The sequence below is a fragment of the Microtus pennsylvanicus genome, chromosome 20 (assembly GCF_037038515.1).
Source record: "Microtus pennsylvanicus isolate mMicPen1 chromosome 20, mMicPen1.hap1, whole genome shotgun sequence".
In the NCBI taxonomy this organism is placed as follows: Eukaryota; Metazoa; Chordata; class Mammalia; order Rodentia; family Cricetidae; genus Microtus; species Microtus pennsylvanicus.
Window position 1 is genome coordinate 17,132,556 of NC_134598.1, and position 21,997 is coordinate 17,154,552.

Below are 21,997 nucleotides of genomic sequence, written 5' to 3' on the forward strand. Positions count from 1 at the left end.
TTACAGAAGCAGAGTATAACAAAGTGGTCATAACAAGGAGGTCATAACAACCTCCTGAAGCAAAGGTAGGGTTGCAAAGTGATGGTAGCAACTTTTTGAAACAAAGGCACAGTTGCTCTTTTCTGGAACAGGCAGTACAGAACCATTTGTAGTTAAGGTTACAGGTGGGACCTAGCCCAATCCTCGAGAAACAGAGATTTAACCATGAACAGCAATGAACCTAGTTTGTCTTTACTGTAAGATGACTTTCAAGCCCAAAATGGAGGCAGGCTGGTTCATTACTAAAGAATGAGATCTAACTCCCATTCTTTCTGTTGTTGCTGCCAACTGTAAAACAAGTTGACCCTACATAAGTCTATCTACCATCTGAGTTGATGAATCACCCCATTTCTTCTATCTTCCTTCCTTCCTTTCTTCTTTTTTTTTTCTGAATTTTGCTTTTTCTATGTAGACTAAGCTGGCCTGGAACTCACAGTAATCCTCCTGCTTCTGCTGCCTGTATGCTAGGACCAAGAGCATGCAGCATCACACACAGTGCCCATTGGTTCTTAAGGAGAATTATTATTTTTTGAATGGTTGTAGTTGTACGTGGGAGTCATGTTGTTGAAGCAGCTTTGTCAGTAAGAGCAGCAAGTTTTTCTGTTGTGGTTTGAGTTTTGTTTTTATAATTATTTTTTCCGTTGTGGTGGGGATGGTCCTATGGATTGAATAGCAGGACTGCACATATGCTAGGCTTTGCCACTGGGCTATAGCCCCAGACCATTGTTTTCCCTTCCATCTTCCTCTTCCTCCTCCTCTTTTTTCTTCTTTTCTACTCTCTCTGTACCTTCCCTATTTGAACTCAGCTTACAGTTAAGATACATGACCATAGCTATTACTCATTTGTGTGTGTGTGTGTGTGTGTGTGTGTGTGTGTGCATGTGTGTGTGATATACATGTGTGAGCCCACAGGTGCCACAGCGCTTGTGTGGAGGTCAGAGGACAATGCCGTGGCTTGGTTGGTCCCTTTCCACTTTTACCTGGGTTTGGGAATGGAATTTGGGTTATCTAGCTCGCACAGCAAATGCTTTACCTGCGGAGCCACCTTGTGGGTTCCATCCCCATTGTTAGAAACAAGATTATCTATTGAGTCATCACCCCAGCCTCCTACGATCCGTGGAAATATTTTCCCTATACTGAGAATTAAACCCAAGGCCTTCTTCATGTTGAGTAAGCACACTATCTCTTAGATAACATCTCTAGACCTTCCTCATTTCTTTGTATCTTATTCAGAAACCGGATCTTGCCAAGTTGCCCAGACTGGTCTTGAATGTGGCAACCAATCCTCTTGCCTCCACCCCCCAGATAGATGGTATTGCAAGCATGCACCTTCATGCCTGGCCTCTAAATTTTTTTAATTCAATGAATTAATTTATCGGTGGATGTCTTATGATTATTATGTGTGTGCACAACATGTATGGGGGATATTTGTGCCACAATGCATATCTGAGGTCAGGGAACAACTTTGTGGACTTAGTTCTCTCTTCCTACCTTTTCTTGGGCTTTGGAAATTGAACTCAGGTTATCAGGCTTGTCCAGCAAGTACATTTATCCACTGAACCATCTCATCAACCCCTACTAAAGCTTTAAAACAAACACACACACACTCACACACACACAGTGGGTCTCACTATGTAGTCCTAGTTGGCCATGGAACTCTATATGTAAGCCAGGCCAGCCTAGAAGTCACAGACATCCGCCTACATTTGCCTTGAATACACTGGGTTTCAAAGGATGAACCATGCCCAGCTAATGCTGCCGTCTTTACATGAATCATTTGTCAAGGGAAGAAAAGCCAGGAAGAAAGCCCCTGGGAACTCATATTGGCTATTCACTAGCTCAGCCTGAAAGTGACACATGTCAATTCTTTCCTTGGTTGTTCTTTTGGGGGGGGGGGGCATATTTGTTTTTGTTTCTGTTTTTTGAAACAGCATCTCATGTCGTACATGACCTGGAAAACCCATGAAGCCGAGAAGGACGATCTTGAACTCTTGATCCTCCTGCCTCTGACCTCCTAAGTGTGGGGAGCACCGGTATGGATACCATACCGGACTGATATGTGTCAGTTCCGCAACATTTCGCCCATAAGATTGAGTCCCCCAGCTTTCAGCTTGCAAGAGCACTGAATGGTGCCAGCCCACTGCATGCACATGGCGAGGAGCAGTGAGTGCTGCTTAACGAAGCAAAACTCACCATGAGTAGTTATTATTGTTGTCTGTACAGGTGAGGAAATGGAGCGTTACATCCAAGACAAATAACTCATCCAAACTGCACAGAGGGTTAGTTGGGGAGCCAGGACGTGACGCTGCATAATCCAACCAGAGCTTTCCCTTCATTCTTATCTTCCCTTGTCCACCAGAACCACACCGGAAGGCTGGCGGAACCCAGAAACCTCCGGGGATACTTAATTCAATCATATAAATTCAGTTCATTCTGGAGAGAGAGAGAGAGAGAGAGAGAGAGAGAGAGAGAGAGAGAGAGAGAAGATGGAGAGAGAGCATGAATGCCACAGTGCAGAGAGAGAGAGAGAGACAGAGACAGAGAGAGAGAAAGAGAAGGAGGGAAGGAGAGAGAGAGAGAGAATGCCACAGTGCAGAGAGGGAGAGAGAGCGAGAGAGAGAGCATGATGCCACAATGCACACGTGGAAGTCAGAAGACAACTTGCAGCCTCTCCTCCCACCATGCATGTATGTCCCAGGGATGAAATTCAGGTTATAAGGCCCAGGGATGAAATTCAGGTTATAAGGCTCGGGAGCAATCCCATTTACCTAGGGAGCCATCTTGCCAGCCTCACATACGGTTTGAAAGTCAGCCTACACTTTGTTCCGGTATTGCAATTCAGCCTGGATGGGGCTTGGCCGTTCTAAGCATGGAGAAGCATTTCCAGGTTTTTGACTGTGACATAAACAAGTGAGACAATGGTGGTGATTAATTTTGTATACCAAGTTGGCTGGGTCATGATGCCCAGATGCTTGGTTAAACATTACTCAGGCTGTTTCTGTAATGGTGTTTTTGGGAGAGATTAGCATTTAAATAAGTGGACTTTGGGTAAAGCAGAGATTGCGCTTCATAATGTAACTGAACCACATCCAATTGGCTGACAGTCTTATTACACCAAAGACTGACCTTCCCAGAGCAGGAAGGAATTCTACGAGGATCTTTTGCCAAACTGAAACCCTAATAGGTCAACCACAGTCATGTGTGCCAATTCTATAAAGTAAATATTCATCCCTAAATGGATATATATATATATATATATATTGGTTTGGTTTCTATGGAAAAGCTTAAAAATTAGTCTCTATATGGTACAAGCCAAAGGATGAGGTGGAGCTGCAGAAGACTGTCTTCCAGGCAGTGGCGTGATTGTATCACTCTTGGGCTCACAGTCACTGGGAAGAATCACCTAAGACCTGCACACGACTGAGTCTGTCATGAGAGAAGAGGGTTTACAGGGTCCCGCACCCCCCCACACCGGGGGATCTATAGCTATGGTTGCTAAGACAGAAATATTTTTTTCTGTGGTGTACTCACTGGGCAGGTGTCTGTATCACTGGAAACATGCCCTTACCCGTGCTCCTGAGAGCAATACTTAAAGCAGCTCACTGGGGCTGGGGGACAGGGACATGAACATTCAAAGGCAACAAGCTGAGCAGAGGATGGGGATAAGTGGGGGGCGGTGAGAGTAATGGGGTGAATATAATCGAAGTGCATTATAGACATGTATGGAAATATCACGACGAAGCCCATTGCATGGGATACGTTAATAAGGACATAAAATTAGCCTCCTCAAAGAAGGCTAGAAAATGATTCGGATACTTCCCTTTTTTCAAAGATTTTTGTTTACAAGCAGTTGTGAGCCCCCGCCCTCTATATGGATGCTGGCAACTGAACTTGGGTCTTTCCCCAAAATGCCAAGAGTTGCTAACCACGGAGCCATCTTTTCAGCTCTGATACAGTAGGGTTGTTTCCAGGTAGAGATAAGTTGGAAATATCTTAAGTTGAAAGTACATTTAATGTACCTAACCTTCTGGTCCTTATTACTTAGCAGTGTATGGAGAGCTTTTGTTATGTACCCCACAGCCGCTGTGTAACACGGGCTAGAACTGCGCAAAACATCACGAGCCCGGGGAGAAGTCCAAATTCAAAACCTGAGGCATGGGTTTGTTTCTGTGGTGCTGAGGGATTCAGGCCAGAGCCTCCCACATGCTAGTTAAGTATGGTTCCTACTGAATGGATGTCCCTATCCCACCAGCGAGAAGTATAAAATCATGAAGTTGAATCGTTTTAAGTAAGGCACTTGGTGCAGCAAGAGCACCTCCATTTCCTTTAACCCTAGACTACCTAGTGAAACGCAGGACAGTCCTAGAACACCCTACGGAAACAAGGTGATCTTTATTATTCTTTCTGTAATACAGGAAGTTAAAAAGCAATCAGTTAGTCATAAAGACATGAAATACTGAAAGTGCAATCCCAAAGCTCTAGCCCAGAGAGACCTTGGAATGTGGTTTTATAATCTGTTTTCTTAGAAGAGTGGACTACCGAACGCCCCACCCCCAAACTCTAGCCCAAATGGACCTTAGAATGTGGTTTTACAGTCTGTTTTCTTAGAAGAGTGTTTCAAATATTTTCACAGATTCCGGGTGTGAATGAATGTGTCACTAGGCCGACTCCCCAAGGTCTCTACGGGCTCTTCAAGTGCAGGAAGCTGCCCTCCCTGATTGCAGAGGACTCGGCTCCCCGAGAAGGAAGAGTCACCTGAGGGCCAGGGTCACCGCACGAGAGAAATAACTTGTCGCCTTTGTTGGAAAGGGCTCACTCACCTTCAGCATGTTGGACCAAAAGGCACAAAGTAGACGACAGGAGACGATTGGTTTCGCAAGGAGGGAGAGAAGCCAACAGCTGCATTCCAGCTCTGGCTGACATGCAGATTGATTGCATGGTCGTCTGGTGGTCAGACAACAAAGAGTTGAACGTGACGTCTTGTTGCAGAAGCTGTCCCCTTCTGTGGCGTTTGAAGACCAGGCAGCATTGTGTCATGATCTTAACAGTATCAAAACATGATTTGGTTCCTTGGCCATGTTTAGAGCTTATGTTCAAATAAGGGGATAGGCAAATGCAAATTGGCTTTTAAAAAGAAAGAAAGAAAGAAAGAAAGAAAGAAAGAAAGAAAGAAAGAAAGAATAAAGAGACAAGTTTCTTTCTCGTGTTGTTGGAAATGGGCTGAAGAAGTTCCCCCATAATGTGGCAATAGGTGCCTTGGCAGGACAGGCGCATGGTGGAGGTGCACTTGGAGCCGCTTTCTTCCTGTGTCTAAGTGTCCTGAACCATGCAGAACTATCAGGGAGAGAGCTCCGGCAGGATCCCGTGTGGACAGAGAAGCCAGTCTGGGGGAGAGGCAGGGCCTGGTGTGCCTGTGTGTACACGGCTGTGTGCATATGGACCGCGCTAAGACGCGAATCACACTGAGCGGAAGAGCCCAATGTGCCAGTGTGCACATAGCTGTGTGTATATGGACCGCGCTAAGACGCGAATCACACTGAGCGGAAGAGCCCAATGTGCCTGTGCCCACATAGCTGTGTGCATATGGACCGCGCTAAGACGCGAATCACACTGAACGGAAGAGCCCAAGGTGCCTGTGCGCACGTAGCTGTGTGCGTACGGACAGCGCTAAGACGCGAAGAGCCCAATGTGCCTGTGTGCACATAGCTGTGTGCGTATGGACAGCGCTAAGACGCGAATCACACTGAGCGGAAGAGCCCAAGGTGCCTGTGTGCACATAGCTGTGTGCGTACGGACAGCGCTAAGATGCGTCTCACACCAGATGATATTCTACTTTCAGAATTTTTGTATTTAATAACTCACCACGGTTCTGATTTGTTTTATAGTCGTTATTTCTTTTTAAATTCTCAAATGTGTTATAGTAAAATATAAAAGCAAGGTATACACACTTGAGCACTGAAAACCCAAACAGTGTAGCACAGACAGGCCTTAGCATGTGGTTTTATAATCTGTCTGCTTAAGAGTGCTCAATTATTTTCACAAATTCCAAGTGTGAATGTGTGCCTAGGTGTTAATTACCATTTTAAAAAGCATTCAGCTGTCTCGCACAGCACAATGCCAACAGACAATCCTAATTTTAACATTTTTCCTTACAGAGAGTGATTTTTCCAAGTATTTAGTTGCCCCCTGCTGGTCATATAAGTACAGAATTCCTTTTTTAAAGTTCCCGGTAGATTGATCATATTTAATAAAGATAAGCTTCTGAAGAAGTGTATTTACCTTTTAAAAATACATTGCGGGGCTGGAAAGACGGCTCAGTGGTTAAGAGCGCTGACTGCTCTTCCAGAAGACTGAGTTCAATTCCCAGCACCCACATGATGATGGCTCACAGCCGTCTGTAACTCCAGATCTGATGCTCTCTTCTGGCCTCCGTGGACACCGGGCAAGCTCATGATGCACAGACAAATATGCAGGCCAAACACCTGCCCATAAAATGAAAATATATGTTTAAAGAAACCAAACAGATAAGCATAAAGTATGTTGGACCCTCACTTTGACAGCACATACGCTAAAATTGGAACAATACAGAGATTTGCATGGCCCCTGTACAAAGAAAACATGCACATTTGTGAAGGGTTCCTTATTTTCATAATAAAATTCGCTTCGTTGTAATGAATTCACAAGTAGAAATATCACAGGGCCAGATCAAGGCAGCTACTCAAACACTTGTCCAGGCTAACCTCTATGTAGCTCGGGGAACTTCCGTACAGTTAGAATGGGCAATCTGAAGCTGGAAGGTTCACTTTGGGTTTTACACTTTCATGATCAGCTCGGTTACAATTTACATACTTATCCGCCACAAAAGAAAGGGAATAAAACATAGCTTGACGTCCTCTTTTATGACTATTTTCCATTCTTGATCTTCTTTCTAAATGTTATACTATATCCAAACTTACAGGCATTGACGCACACAAACGCACACACACACACACACACACACACACACACACTTAGCTAAGATCCATGCTTGAGAGAGAACGTGTTTCTTTTCTTTTTCTGAGATTGGGTGACCTCACTTCTTGCTACATATTCTAGGTTCATTGATTTTTCTGAAGACTATGCGACTTCATTTTTCTTTAGAGCTGAGTAACATCACACACACACACACACACACACACAGCCATATTTTCATTATACATTCATCTGTTGAAAGACATCTAGTTTGGTTCCGTTTCTTTGCTGTAGTAAACAGAGCAGCCAATAAGATGGATATGCAATTGTGTCTATGGCGAGATATGGAGCTCTCGGAGCAGTGTGCCAGGAGCAGAACAGCTGGGCCATATGGCGAGATATGGAGCTCTCGGAGCAATATGCCAGGAGCAGAACAGCTGGGCCATATGGAAGTTCTGTTTTTGTGTTTTGAAGAACCTCAAAACTGATTTCTATAACGACTGTATAGTCTGTGCTTCTACAGCAGTGGATAAGGGTTTTTTTTCCCCTAAGCTTAAAAGTGTGTGTGTGTGTGTGTGTGTGTGTGTGTGTGTGTGTGTGTGTGTGTGTGTGTGGTTTAGAGACAGGGTCCCACATATTACCAAGTTGCCCCCAAAACTGGCTGTGTAGCAGACAGAGGACGACCTTGATTGAACTTCTGATCCTCCTTCCAAATCGGAAGATTATAGGCATACCCTATCCGGCCTAGAAATATTTTTTATCTTTGTTCATCTTGTTTTGGGACAGAGCCATACTCTGTAGCCCATGCCAGCCAGGAACTTACTAAGTAACCTAAGCTAGTGTCAAATTCACAGTACTCCTCCTGTCTCAGCCTCCTGAACAGGATTGCAAGTGAGATCCGACCTACGTGGCGTTACTCAATCAATAGTCTTAGAAGACGTGTGGCGGTGTGGGTGGTGTGCTGGAGCATGTCCTTAATCCTAGCGCCCAGGAGGAAGAGGCAGGTGGATCTCTGTGAGTTTTGAGGCCAGCCTGGTCTACATAGCTAGTGTCAGGACACTGTCAAGAAAACAAAAACAAAACAAAACAAAATAAAAAATAACAACAACAGATTATGATACTGCATCTTCTTGCATCTCTCTAGCTCATCTTGGACAAGACTCTTAGCTTTCTGTTATTTTACCTGTATGCGTGTTGGCCTGCCTGTGTGTACGCATGTGCACCGTGCACGTTGCTGGGCCTCTGAGTTTCTCTCGATACCTGACACTTCCTTCTCTCAAGATGACATGGAACTGACACCGAAGAAACTGCATATACCTAATGTTCATGACTTGGCAGCCCTGATACGCATTGCAAAATCCTCCTGACATATGACGAGCACGTTCACCGGTCCCCGAGGTGTCTGTCTGTCTGACACTTTGTCTTTTAGGCCTCTCCCACTCTCAAGTCCCTACCTGTCTTCTGTCTGTCTCTGCTTATGGGATTGAGTTTTTTAGTTAAAAAAAATAATAATGTTTAAATTCAGTAGTTTGAGAGTAAGATGAGATATGGGCACGGGCCTATAGCCCCAGCTACTGGGGAAACTGAGGCAGAAGGATCACAGATTTAAGTCCAGCTTGGGCTTCAGAGTGAATGAAATACAAAAATTCATCAAAATGCTTTTCAATACACATGCATCTATACACATAATGTATATTTTATGTAATATGTATGTCTATAACAGCAATCATGTTTCCCCAGCTTGACCCCCCAGGCGGTAGCACAAAGCTGTGGTTAAAAGCCCAGACTTCTGAGTCAGAGGCCAGAAGCCTGAATCTCAGCTCTGTCATTGACTAGCTGTGTGACTTCGGGCAAGTTACTCAACATCCTAGCTGAGGCTGATGGTTGCCCCGTGCTTCGGAAAACTAATAATAGCATCTAATCTCATGACGACGTTGTGAAACGGCATGTGAGCCCTTGGTTAAGCCTGGTCCTGTCACTTGACTGGCCGTCAGCACCTGTCTTCAGTGGTTTTGAAGAGCACCGAGTCCATTCTAAGGAAAGAAAACGAGGGCTCTGGCGAGGAAGCCAGTGTTAAGCTCCAGGGGACATTTCTGAACCCTCAGTGGCACTCATCCGCTGACATGGTGTCCAGCTGACTCAGGTCCTTTTCTTAAGCACCCCACTAGGTTTTCGTTCCCACAACCCTTTGCCAAGGGTCATGCTATCTGTTCTCCATAATCCCAACTCTAAATTTAGGACCTTAGAGTCATTCCATCATCTCCCTTTCTGCTCTGACAAAAGAGAGACAGTCACGGTTACTCAAACACTTGAGGGGGCGGGCATCCTGAAAACACAGATGTCTTAGGTAAGGTTTCTGTAGACGTCGTGAAACTCCTCACCCAAAAGCAACTTGGGGAGGAAAGGGTTTATTTTGCTCACACTTCCATGTGTTCATCGTCTAAAGCGGCGAGGACAGAAACTTGGGCAGGTTAGGAACCTGGAGGCAGGAGCATGGATGGGAGCTGCTTACTGGCTTGCTCCTCATGACTTACTCATGACGCTCATTTATAGAACCCAGAACCACCAATCCAGTGTTGGAAATATCCACAATAGGCTGGGCCCTCCCATATCAATCATTAATTAAGAAAATGCCTTGGGGGAAAGGATGGGGGAGGGGAAGGTGGAGGAACTGTGGCTGGTATGTCGAAGGAGAATAATAAATTAAAATAAATAAATAAATAAATAGAAGGAAAGAAAATGCTTAAAAGCTGGATCTTGTGAAGGCGTTTGGTCAACTGAGGCTTCCTCCTCTCTGATGACTTTAGCTTCTATCAAGTTGACATAAAACTAGCCAGCACAACAGAACACGGAGGTAACGGGTCCTTTTTATGGTAATATTCTTTTTGCTCTTGCTATTTTTCAAGACATAGCCTCATGTAGCCCTGACTGGCATTGAACTCACTATGTAGCGAAGACTTCCCATGTGCTGGGATTATAAGCATCTGTGGTTTGTTATAAACACTCTTGATTAGTTTTCTCTTTTATATGCGCGACTATTGCTGTTCTCTTTTGAACTGCCAAGAGCTGCCGAATTCACACTGGCTCAAATTCTCTCCCTACAGTATAAAGTACTTGGGTTCTGCCTGCCAACCTAGGTCGGGTGAGTAGGTAGAGACACAAACTGTCTGGAGAGCTGGACCAGCAGATGGCTGCTTTCTGTGCAAGCATGAGGACCTAAGTTCAGATCCCCAGAATCCAAGTAAAAGGACAGGAGCTGTGGTGTGTGTCTGCAATCCCAGGGTTCAGTTTAGCCAGTCGGTGAGCCCTAGGTTCAGTGAGATAGCCCTGTCTAAAGATGAAGAGCGGTAGAGAAAGACACCTGATGTCAAACTATGACCCCCACACGTGCACAAACAGGTATGTATACCTGAACACATACATGTGCTGTGGCCTGGCTGTAAAGATGACCACCTGGCAAGGAATTCAGCTTCTAAAAGCTCAGGTCAACCCCCAAACACTGAAACTGTCATTGACTTCTTATAAAAATGTAAGTGAGCCTGTAGTTAGGATTTTCCTTTGGTCACAAATCAGCTTCCAAATGAAGACACAGAGACTTATTAATAATTACAAAAGCTCAGCCTTAGCTTAGACTTCTCCTACTACCTCTCTTAACTTAGTTTAACCTGTTTCTATTCATCTACATTTTGCCTTGGGGATTTTTACCTTTATTTCATTCTGTATGACCTACTTTCCTGTTTCCTCCATGTTTGTCTGGTTGGCACCTGGTGTCCCCCTGTTGTCTCTTTTTCTTTCTTCCTTTTAAACTTAAATTCCTCCTCCTACTTATTCTCCCTGCCTGGAAGTCCTACATATACTTTCTTCCTCACTATTGGCTATTCTACATTTTATTAGACCAATCAGTTGCCTTAGGCAAGGTAAAACAGAAACACATCTTTGTATAGTTAAACAAATATTCCACAACATTTTCCCCTTTTGTCTAAATAAAAAGAAAGGTTTTAGCCTTTTAACATGATAAGACTATATTCAATAAGAATAATTATCAAGTAAGAATTACATTTACAATATCCAGTCCATTTGCAATTGGAAAATTCAGAGAAAATACTCCATTATCTATCCTATCTTGGTGAGTCCAAAATTGTGTACCTAATTTACTTTGTATTGTGACTTGTATTATCTTTTTAGACCTCAAAACATTTTTTTAGATAAGTAAGCTAAGCATTTATGTTTCTCAACCTTATACATTTTACATCTCTTATGTAAGTTTCTGAATTTGGAAAGAAGGAAAACTATAACTATCTCATTTTCAACTCCATCAGACACCCAAACAGGGGTATAATATTACCTGAGTAAACAGGAAGTACAGAGCAAGCAACTTCCAAAACTATAGAAATGACAGAAACAGCTGGCTGCCTGTCCAGTTACCCTAGATTCCTCTGTAATGTTGGGGCATCCATCTTTGGCTTACAGGCCTGGAATATCTGATAAACTTTTCTGTGAATTTTGGAGGACTGTCCCACCTTGCCTTGGCAAAGTTCAGCAGTCTTTTTCCTTTGTGTCCTGCTTGCTCAGTTTATACAACATACTGCAAACATGCATACAGCAGTCAAGGTAAGAGCTGTTTCTTGCCCAAATGGCTAGCATTGCCACAATGAAAGTGAACTTCCATATGGAGGTTCTTCAATACCCATCATCCTTTAATGAAGTAGATTGCTATTGCCAGGAGCAGATGTGTATCACTGTCATGAAAAGCCTTAGGTTATTAAACATCTATATAAAATATGTCTGCTTAACCTTGGAAACATACCTGACAGGATCACAAGTTTGATCGTTATAGATGACTAGCATGTACTTATTAACTATCCTAAACAGTTTGTAGTAATAGGTTTCAAGGAGTAGAACTTTATATTACATCTTAAAATGAGCTGCTTTTTGGTACAATACCTTAAACAAGAGTACAAACACACACACACACACACACACACACACACATGGTCTAACAAAAATAACCTTAAATTTGTATCAGTCTAGAGAAATCCATACCAATGTAAAACATTTGAGGTGAATAGTTGCCATTTTGTCCTATATTCTTATATCCCCACTAGATGATGACAAGCATCCATAATCCACAAAATGACCAAAACCCATCCACCTCAACTATTGGGAATGTGGGTATTGTGTTCTCTAGACTGCTACCTGTTGTCTGGGGGTAACAACATCCCCAGTAGACCCTGAGACATTTGAGATAATGGCCAATTCCTAAGATAGCTAAGATTCCAATAACTAGCTATAACATTTGTCATCCAGTCTCTGTGCAATTGGAAAGTGCAAGACTTATCTGAAGTCCTGGCTGGAGGAGTCTGTGAGGCTGGACCATCTCAGCCAGCAGCCTTGGAGTTATTCTGGATGCAGAACTCTGAGGAAATTGCAACAGAAGCACCCTGAACGGCTGGATCACCTGGGCCACCCATTTTCATTGGTGTCTGGTTCCCTTGCTCTGAAAACACACACACTTTCAAAGCCAACATACATATCTGTATTAACACAAGTATGGACTGTGCATTGTACACGAGCCAGCCAAAGCTGTTTGTTTTGTTGTTGTTGTTTTATGTTTGAGCAAGTAAAAGACATTTATCAACTTTATAGGCTTGTTTGGACTATATAACCAACCCTCTATTCATGCCATATAAAAGGATGGCATGTAATAATAAGTCACGAGGACTCCGTAACCCCACAATATTTATCATGTCTCATCCAGTCTCAGAGCTGCCCCCATGTCAAGGGGTCAGCATATATGCCCCCAGTCTTGTAGTTTTTCTAGGTTTGCTTTTTCAATGTCAGTAGCCAAGATTTTCAGAGGTTCTCCCCCAATCAAATCTGGTCTCTATTAATTTTGAAAGAATTTACAGCCTTTCACTTCCTGTGGAAACAAAAGCATAACCTCTCCCCGCCCCCCCCAATACATTTTCTGAATTCCTTCTTAAAGTTTAGACATATCTAAAGTATCTAGGTTAGTTTAATTCAGTAATTCCTTTTACAATTCCATGTCTCTCAACAATGGTTGTCCACTCATTAGCATTCAAAAAAATGCAAAGTCTACTAAACACTGTATAGGACTGTGTATTTCCCATCTTCATGTTGCTTATTCTTTTTATATTATTCTACCCTTTCTTTAAAGACTTTAAATTATTTCTTTAAATTATTTTTAAACTATTTACTTTCCCCCCATGACTACCTGTAGCTGTTTTCTTTTCTTCCTTAAACATCTATGCCCACTGGAACCTGTTTAAAGTTTGTTTCCCCTTTTTTTTCCAGTCTGGTGCTGTTTTACTGTGCACCTGACTGTTGTCTGACTGTGTGAGTCAAACCTCAAATTGCTAAGTGGGAGCAAGATCCTACGCTGTACAGCTCTGAAGGTTGACTCTGCCAGCTCCTGAGCTGCATGTAACAGGAAGCTGCGTTTAACTGAGAGCTGCATTTAACTGCCCCAGCACTAGGAAGTTGGTGCCCACACTGAGGCGGGCATTTTTACTTAGCTGTTGTTTTTACTTAGTGTGCCAGCTGCTCAGTGCTCTGCCACACAGCAGCGCCTCTTAAGGGAGCTGTTTCTGTTTTCGTTTGTTTTCAGCTTTCTCAGACCCTATGTGGAAAGCTGGGTCTCACATTGGGCACCATCTGTATTTGGAATTTGCTTTTGGCCACCAACCAGCTCCCAAATAAAGCCACAGAAACTGTGTCTTTATTATTAACGCTCACCCTTAGCTTATGCTTGTCCCCATAGCTCTTTTAACTTAATTTAACCTGTTTCTAGTCATCTATGTTTTGTCTCGGGGCTTTTTACCTTTCTTTCATTCTGTATGTCCAACTTTCCTGCTTCCTCCATGTCTGTCTGTCTGTCTGTCTGTCTGTCTGGCCCCCGGGTATCTCTTTTCATCCTCCCATGTACTCTCCCTACCTGGAAGTCCCATCTCTACAAATCTGTTTTTATGTGCTGTTTTTGTTTTTTGTTTGTTTCTTTGAGACAGAATCTTACTCTGCAAACCAGTCTAGTCATGAACTCATAGCAATCCCCCAGCTTCAGCCTCACCAGTGCTAGAATTATAGACATAAGCCACCATGCCTAGCTTGCCTTCATCTGCTTCTTTTTATTCTGAAACGTGAAGGGTTAAATAATTCCTGCTGCACATTTTTGTTAGCATGGAGGGAGACATCTGCCTCTCTGCCTTCATCCACCCTGATACACTATATCCCCTCAACAACAAAATAAATTTTTCTTCCCTTAATACATATATATATATGTATGTTTATATGTACGCATTATATTATATATTATATTTATGGCTGAGCATGGTGGTGCACACATTTAAACCCAGCACTTGGGAGGCAGAGGCAGGTGGGTCTCTGTGAGCTTAAAGCCAACCTGTTCTACAGAGTGAGTTCTAAATCTTGTATTGGAAATAAGCTTGACTAAATCATAAGAGGAATGTAGCTATGATTATCTAATCTTCAACCCCATTGAAGGCCTGAGATGGAGGTAATATTACTTGAGCAGGCAGGAAGTGCAATCAAGCAGCTTCCAAAGCTAGCAATATATGACAGAGACAATTAGATACCTGAGCAATCACCCAAAGTCTCATTTGCAATGCTGAAGCAATCAACTTTGGCTAAGGCCTAGCGTAACTGACAGACCATTTTCAGAGGCAGGAAATTTTTCAGAACCATCTTACCCTGTCTTGGCAAGATTTGACAGTCTTTTTCCTTGTGTCCTGCTTAACCATTGCAGGATACCATGTACTTTGTCAGTGGTTGAGGCATGGGCAGTTCCTTGCCAAAAGGCTAAATGTGCCAAGAAGAAAACAAACTCCCAGTGGAGTGTCTTTGGTGCTCAATCATTCTCTCAGGAAATGATTAGTGCTGTCAGTAGCAATCATGTCTCAGGTCAACAGAACCCTAAGCTCTTTAAATGCTGTGTTCTATAGATCCTTGAAGTGGTTGAAGATTACCTATCTAGACAAAATACAATCTCTGTGTATCTAAAGAACCTAATTAATCTGACTGTATGTATAACAAACATGAATAACTATTGACCTAATACTTAATACTTGTATAACTTAAAAACTAAGGAAGGGGAAATAGAGATTTCCTAATAAAATTGGGAGCATGGGGGACAGGGAGAAGAGAGGGTTGAAAGCGAGGAGGAGGGGAGACAGGGTATAACTTGAAGGAATGGGATAGTCGAGATGGGGGAAGGACAGAGATGGAGAGCAAGGAAAGAGATATCTTGATGAGGGAGCCATTTTGGGGCTAGCAAAAAACTAGCATTAGAGAAACTCCCAGGAATTCACAGGATGACCCCAGCTAAGACCCTAAGCAATAGAGGAGAGTGTGCCTGAACTGACCTTGCCCTATAGTCAGATTGATGGTTATCTTTTTTTAAAAAAATATTTATTTATTATATACACAGTGTTCAGCCTCCATGTATGCCTGCAGGCCAGAAGAGGGCACCAGGTCTCATTACAGATGGTTATGAGCCACCATGTGGGTTGCTGGGAATTGAACTCAGGACCTTCAGAAGAGCAGTCAGTGCTCTTAACCACTGAGCCATCTCTCCAGCCCCAGATTGATGGTTATCTTAAGTGTCACCATAGAACCTTCATCCAGCAATGGATGGAAACAGGCAGAGACTCGCAATAGAGCACTGTGCTGAGCTCCCAAAGTCCCGCAGAAGAGTGGGAGGAGTGAGAATATGAGGAAAAAAGATCAAGACCGGGCTGGAGAGATGGCTCAGTGGTTAAGAGCATTGCCTGCTCTTCCAAAGGTCCTGAGTTCAATTCCCAGCAACCACATGGTGGCTCACAACCATCTGTAATGAGGTCTGGCGCCCTCTTCTGGCCTGCAGGCATACAGACAGAACATTGTATACATAATAAATAAATAAATAAATATTAAAAAAAAAAGATCAAGACCATGATGGGGACACCCACTGAAACTGTTCACCTGAGCTAATGGGAGCTCACCAACTCTAGCCAGACAGGGAAGGAACCAGCATAGGACCAAGCTAGACCCTCTGAATAGGGGTGACAGTTGTGTGGCTGGGGCAGACTGTAGGGCCACTGGCAATGGCACCAGGATTTATCCCTACTGCTTGTACTGCCCTTTTTTGAACCCAATCTCCTTGGGTGGATACCTTCCTCCGCCTAGATATAGCAGGGAAGGACTTGGTCCTTCCTCAAAGCAATGTGCCTTACTGTTTGTTGGAAGTGTCACCCCAGTCCCTGACACCCCAATATCTAAAGAGTCTGGAATGTTTGGGTGGATAGTTCCATTCAATCCCCCTCCCCTGGGAAGTACCTCAGTCTAGACTCCACCTATGCAAAAGTCTGTCAAATGGTGACTCCTCCCCCTAGAGGGTCAAGACCACTCCCACAGGCTATTTAAACTGCCCCCTAGAGAACAAACACATGGTCTTCCCGGTTATCCTTTCCCCTCTCCATGGTTTGTTTCCCTGTCTTCCTTACCTGAAAGATCACACGAGAGAGCACTGGCATCCATTAAACCTGGGCTTTTCCTAATTCGGTTTGATTTGGTCTGATTTGGATTATTGCGTTGGTGAAGAGGTTTGTTGGGCTGCAAAAAAAAAAAAAAAAAAAAAAAAAAAAACCTCTACACTTACCCTCTCTGAGGAGTGAATTGGGGGAGAGGTGGATAGGAGGTGGAGGGATGGGAGGAGGGGAGGATGTGGGAACTGGGGTTGGTATGTAAAATGAAAAAAGATAGTATGGCACGAGCAAGGACCTCAGGACCGCGAGGGGTGCACCCACACACTGAGTCAATGGGGATGTTCTATCGGGAACTCACCAAGGCCAGCTGGCCTGGGTCTGAAAAAGCTTGGGATAAAACCCAACTCGCTGAACATAGCGGACAATGAGGACTACTGAGAACTCAAGAACAATGGCAATGGTTTTTTGATCCTACTGCACGTACTGGCTTTGTGGGAGCCTAGGCAGTTTGGATGCTCACCTTACTAGACCTGGATGGAGGTGGGTGGTCCTTGGACTTCCCACAGGGCAGGGAACCCTGATTGCTCTTTGGGCTGACAAGGGAGGGGGACTTGATTGGGGGAGGGGGAGGGAAATGGAAGGCTGTGACGGGGAGGAGGCAGAAATCTTTAATAAATAAATAATAAAAAAAGATAGTATGTTTTCCTTTTTAAAATTTTTTTTTAAAAAAAATAAGGATATTATGAGGCTGGGAGAAGCTCAAGTTTGAGACCAGCCTGGGCTAGTTATAAAATGATACCCATTCAGAAAGCCCCGGGGTGTGGTGTGGGGGATTGTGTAAGGCTGTATCTTGTAGAAGTGTTAGCTAGAACCACACTGTTTTGTAAAATCCCATTCTGGTAACATTGCGACAATTCCAGTAACTACAGTGGTTTAATTTCTGGAAACAAATTAACTTGTTTCTCTAGATGCTGGATTGCCCCGTGGACCCCACATGATGGCCAGTCAGGAAAGATGTTTGTGGATCACCTGACATTCTTTAACCGACTTCACACCAGCTACTCCCAGAAACCACCAAACTTCAGCCAAAATAGGAAAATTTTAACCTTCTTTCCTGCCCCCACTTCTGCCCGGTAAGTACCCTAGCTAAGTAAATAGATTATGATTGCGACAGAGAGCCCTCTGCAGAGCTGCCCACGTTTCCTTGACTGTCTTCCTTTCCAGCTGATGTCTCAAGGGGGCATTGAATAGTCTTTGACAAGCAGTGGGAGCTCCACAGATGTCTGAGTGGGTACAGAGATGACGTGACGAAGCGTGCTAAAATGTTTTTGCTTGGATTTCGTCGGCAACTGCATCATGGATAAAATTTGATGGGGGGCAGGGAGCGGGGAGAAAGCTAAAGCAAGAAAACCAAGTTGGAGTCCTGAACTAGGGTGGTAGCGGTAGAAATGGCAATGGGTGGGGCAAGTTTTGAAAACAAGGTTGAAGATCAGTAGGTGATAAGACGGAAGTTGTAGGTCAGAAATAATTACTGTGACAAACCCTGAGTTTCTGGGAGGTGGTTCTACCACTAACAGAAATCAGGAAGCCAGAAAAGGAAGTTCGTGAATTCAGTTCTCTGTCTGCTGGACATTTAAGTGGTTATATGGAAGGAGGAACTCTATAATATTTTTATAACTTTTGTGAGAACTGTATCCTCACAGACAATAGAAGATTTTCCTTCCAACGCTGGAGATATAGTCAGTGGACAGAGGATCTGCCTAGCATGCATGAAGAGTCCCTCTGGCTGGGCTGGATCTCTAATACCACATAAACCAGGCATGAAGGTTCCGACTTGTTTATCCCAGCACTGGGAAGGTAGAGAGACAGGAAGATCAGGAGTTCAAAATCACCCTTTGCTTAAATCCATAGCAATCTGGGCAATGGGAGATACTGTCTTTAAAAAAGAAAGGAAGGAAGGAAGGAAGGAAGGAAGGAAGGAAGGAAGGAAGGAAGGAGAAAAGAAAGAAAGAAAAAGGTACTGTTTATTTGTAATATAAATGTCAAGGAAAATTTTTTTTTTTTTTTTGGTTTTTTGAGACAGGGTTTCTCTGTAGCTTTGGAGCCTGTCCTGGAACTAGCTCTTGTAGACCAGGCTAGCCTCCAACTCCCAGAGATCCACCTGCCTCTGCCTCCCGAGTGCTGGGATTAAAGGCGTGCGCCACCACCGCCCGGCAAATGTCAAGGAGATTAAAAACCACCACTCAACTTTGTATTTTCTCTGTAGTTTCTCTTTATACAAATTTAGCAGCGATCCGTAGCTACCATGAAGACAGCTCTTACAAAGTAGTAAATATTTATTGCGTGATGGTGACATTTGTGCTCCATTTCATATATTTTATGTTAATTCATCTTCTTAGCACCTCAGATATTTTCATGAGAGAATCTGGTGGATGGAAGCCCATTAAAGAGACTAGAAAAAGCAGTCTTTAATCCCCACTGGGAATTTCCCCAAGCATCGAATTCTGAACGACTTGCCAGGGAATGTTGTAGGTGAGGGTGTGGACACGCAACTGAAAATGCGCTGCACACAACTGATAATGGCTCAGCAAGTCTTCCTCCTCCTGTAGTCTAAAGGGTGAGCTCACTTGCCACCTGAATGAACGGAAGATACGACTGTTTGGGTGGAGTTCCGCCCCACTCCCCACTCCGAACCCTGCCCAGTCTCAGAGAGCCCACCATCGGCGGCTCCTAGTGGGCTATTTAAGGCGTGCTCCTCCTCCTCCTCCTCCTCCTCCTCCTCCTCCTCCTCCTCCTCCTCCTCCTCCTCCTCCTCCTCCTCCTCCTCCTCTTCCTCCTTCTCCTCCTCTTCTTCTTCATCATCATCATCCTTCTCCCTCCTCCACCCCCTCGTTTGTCACGTGGTTCTCTCTCATGGTTACTCTTCTTCCCCTGGGACCACCCGGAAATGCTTTGCGCATTAAACCTGCACTATTTTTTTGTTGTTTTTTGTTTTTTTTTTGGTTTTGGTTTTTCGAGGCTGGGTTTCTCTGTGGCTTTGGAGCCTGTCCTGGAACTAGCTCTTGTAGACCAGGCTGGTCTCGAACTCACAGAGATCCGCCTGCCTCTGCCTCCCAAGTGCTGGGATTAAAGGCGTGCGCCACCACCGCCCTGCACTATTAATTCGGCCTGATCTGATTTATTGCGTCGGCGGAAATAATACCAGGGAACGGAAACCTTTCAATGATTACGTGATAGTTTGGGGGGGGGGAGGCTTTTGTTGTAGAAATGAGAGAGAGAACAGCCAGAGACACTTGGAAGAGCTCAGAGCGGAGAGAGAAACAGACTGGAAAGGGCCAGAGCCATCTGTGAGAGAGAAGAGAGTGGCCGGGCATAGAGAGCAGACCGCATAGAGACAAGAGCAAGGGTTTTAAGGAGGGTGAGGAGCTGGGGGGAGGGAGGAACCAGGAGATTAGCATGGGGGTTTTGAAATATGTGACAAGTACTTGTGAGTAGGGATAGAAGGAACATTGACCTTGATGTGCTAATAGGTGCCATAGTTATATTTTCATTGGAGAGCCTTGTGCCCCTTTTGCCACGAGAAGGTAAATGTCTCCTTTTGGTAGCCAGGCTTCACAAATTCCTGAGGAATGTTTGTTAGGTATATTTCTTATATTTTTGGTTGTGAGCCTAGCCTTTAACGGCTGAGCCATCCCTCCAGGCCGTTAGGTATATTTCTTTCTTTTTTAAACTTTTTTTTAAATATTTATTTATTTTTTATTATGTATACAATGTTCTGTCTGTATGCCTACAGGCCAGAAGAGGGCGCCAGACCTCATTACAGATGGTTGTGAGCCACCATGTGGTTGCTGGGAATTGAACTCAGGACCTTTGGGAGAGCAGGCAATGCTCTTAACCACTGAGCCATCTCTCCAGCCCCTAGGTATATTTCTTAAGGGGAGCCTCTCGCCAACGCAAATAACTCCAATAAGACCAAATTAGACCAAATAAAAGATACCCACGTTTAATGCAGCGCTCCCGGGAAAGCATGGTGAGAGAGCAGGGGAGATCATGTGTTTCTTTTCTAGGCAGCAGCCTAAATAGCCTGTGGGAGTGGTCCACTGTTTGGCGGGCTTTCCTGGAGGTGGAGTCTGGACCAAGGCGACTCCCAGGGGAGGGAGCTTCCGAAGATGGATGTCAGGGACTAGGCTGAGGCCCCAAACTTATTATTACCATGTTGGCTTTTGTCTAATCACTGGATATCCTCCCATAGTCCAGGCCGAGCTCATTTCTGAACATCAGGACTGCTTTTTGGAATCTGTGAAATTAGCGTTTCCTTTGGACCTGACACCCCCCCTCTCCAATCCCTTCCTCACTAGTGACAAGTCACCATTAAAAAGCTTTATTGCTACAGAAAGAAGAGGTTTTAAACACAGCTCAAAGACGGGAACCTTTCAGGCTAACTAGAGCACAGTTCCCACCGCGGAGGGACTCTCCACAGGAGAGAAGTACTTTCCCAGCTCGGGCACCTTTCTTCCTGGCATAGAAAGCACATGCAAAGCCAGGCCAAGTGGCCTGGTGTGCACTTCTGGGAGGTGAGCTCCAGTTACTGCAGGCATACTTTCCGGTTGGGCAATCTTTAGCATGCAAAGAGGGGCCATGCAAATCAGAGCCGTCCAAATAAGGGTGTTCCTGCTCAAAGTTAGGTCCTGGTCAAAAGGGTCAGAGCAGTGCGTGTTTTGCTGCAGCTTTATGGCGGCAGGGGACAGCATTCCTCCAAAAACAGTTTTGGATTCCTGGGCCGTGTTTGCAAAAATTCCTAACGGGGTTGGACTCCATCTTCTGACCTCTTATTACAAAGCTCCTCTCTACAAAGTGGGGTGCTCGCTGGCTGGTTTTATGTCAATCTGACACAAGCTGGAATCATCTCAGAGGAGGGAACCTCACTGAGAAATTTCCTCCACAAATTCAGGCTGTAGGCAAGCCTGCAGGGCGTTTTCTTATTTAGTGGTTGATGTGGGAGGACCCAGCCTGTTGTGGGCGATTCCACTCCTGGGCTGCCGGTCTTGGATGTTTAAAGAGAGGAAGCAAAGCAAGTCATGGGGAACAGACTGGGAACCGGCACTCCGTGGCCTCTGCATCAGCTCCTGCCTCCAGGTTCCTGTCTTGGCTTCCCTCATTGAACTATGATTCAGGATAAGTAAGTCAAATAAACCCTTTATCTCCAAGTGGCTTTTGATTATGGAGTTTCATCCCTGCAATAGTAACCCTAGGACGGGGTATAAAGAGGTTACCGAGCTTCCCTAGGATCAACCAGGAATGAGATTTGAACCAGGTTCTTCCCACAAGGTTTTAAAGTGCTATCTTTGGGGCTGGAGAGATGGCTCAGAGGTTAAGAGCATTGCCTGCTCTTCCAAAGGTCCTGAGTTCAATTCCCAGCAACCACATGGTGACTCACAACCATCTGTAACGGGGTCTGGTGCTCTCTTCTGGCCTGCAGGCATACACATAGACAGAATATTGTATAC

At 44.4% G+C, this 21,997-nt stretch overlaps 1 pseudogene; it reads left to right on the forward strand.

Moving 5' to 3' along the window:
- The first annotated feature begins 6,587 nt into the window (after window positions 1-6,587).
- On the forward strand, window positions 6,588-6,687 carry LOC142839061 (U6 spliceosomal RNA; annotated as a pseudogene).
- Window positions 6,688-21,997: the final 15,310 nt, after the last annotated feature.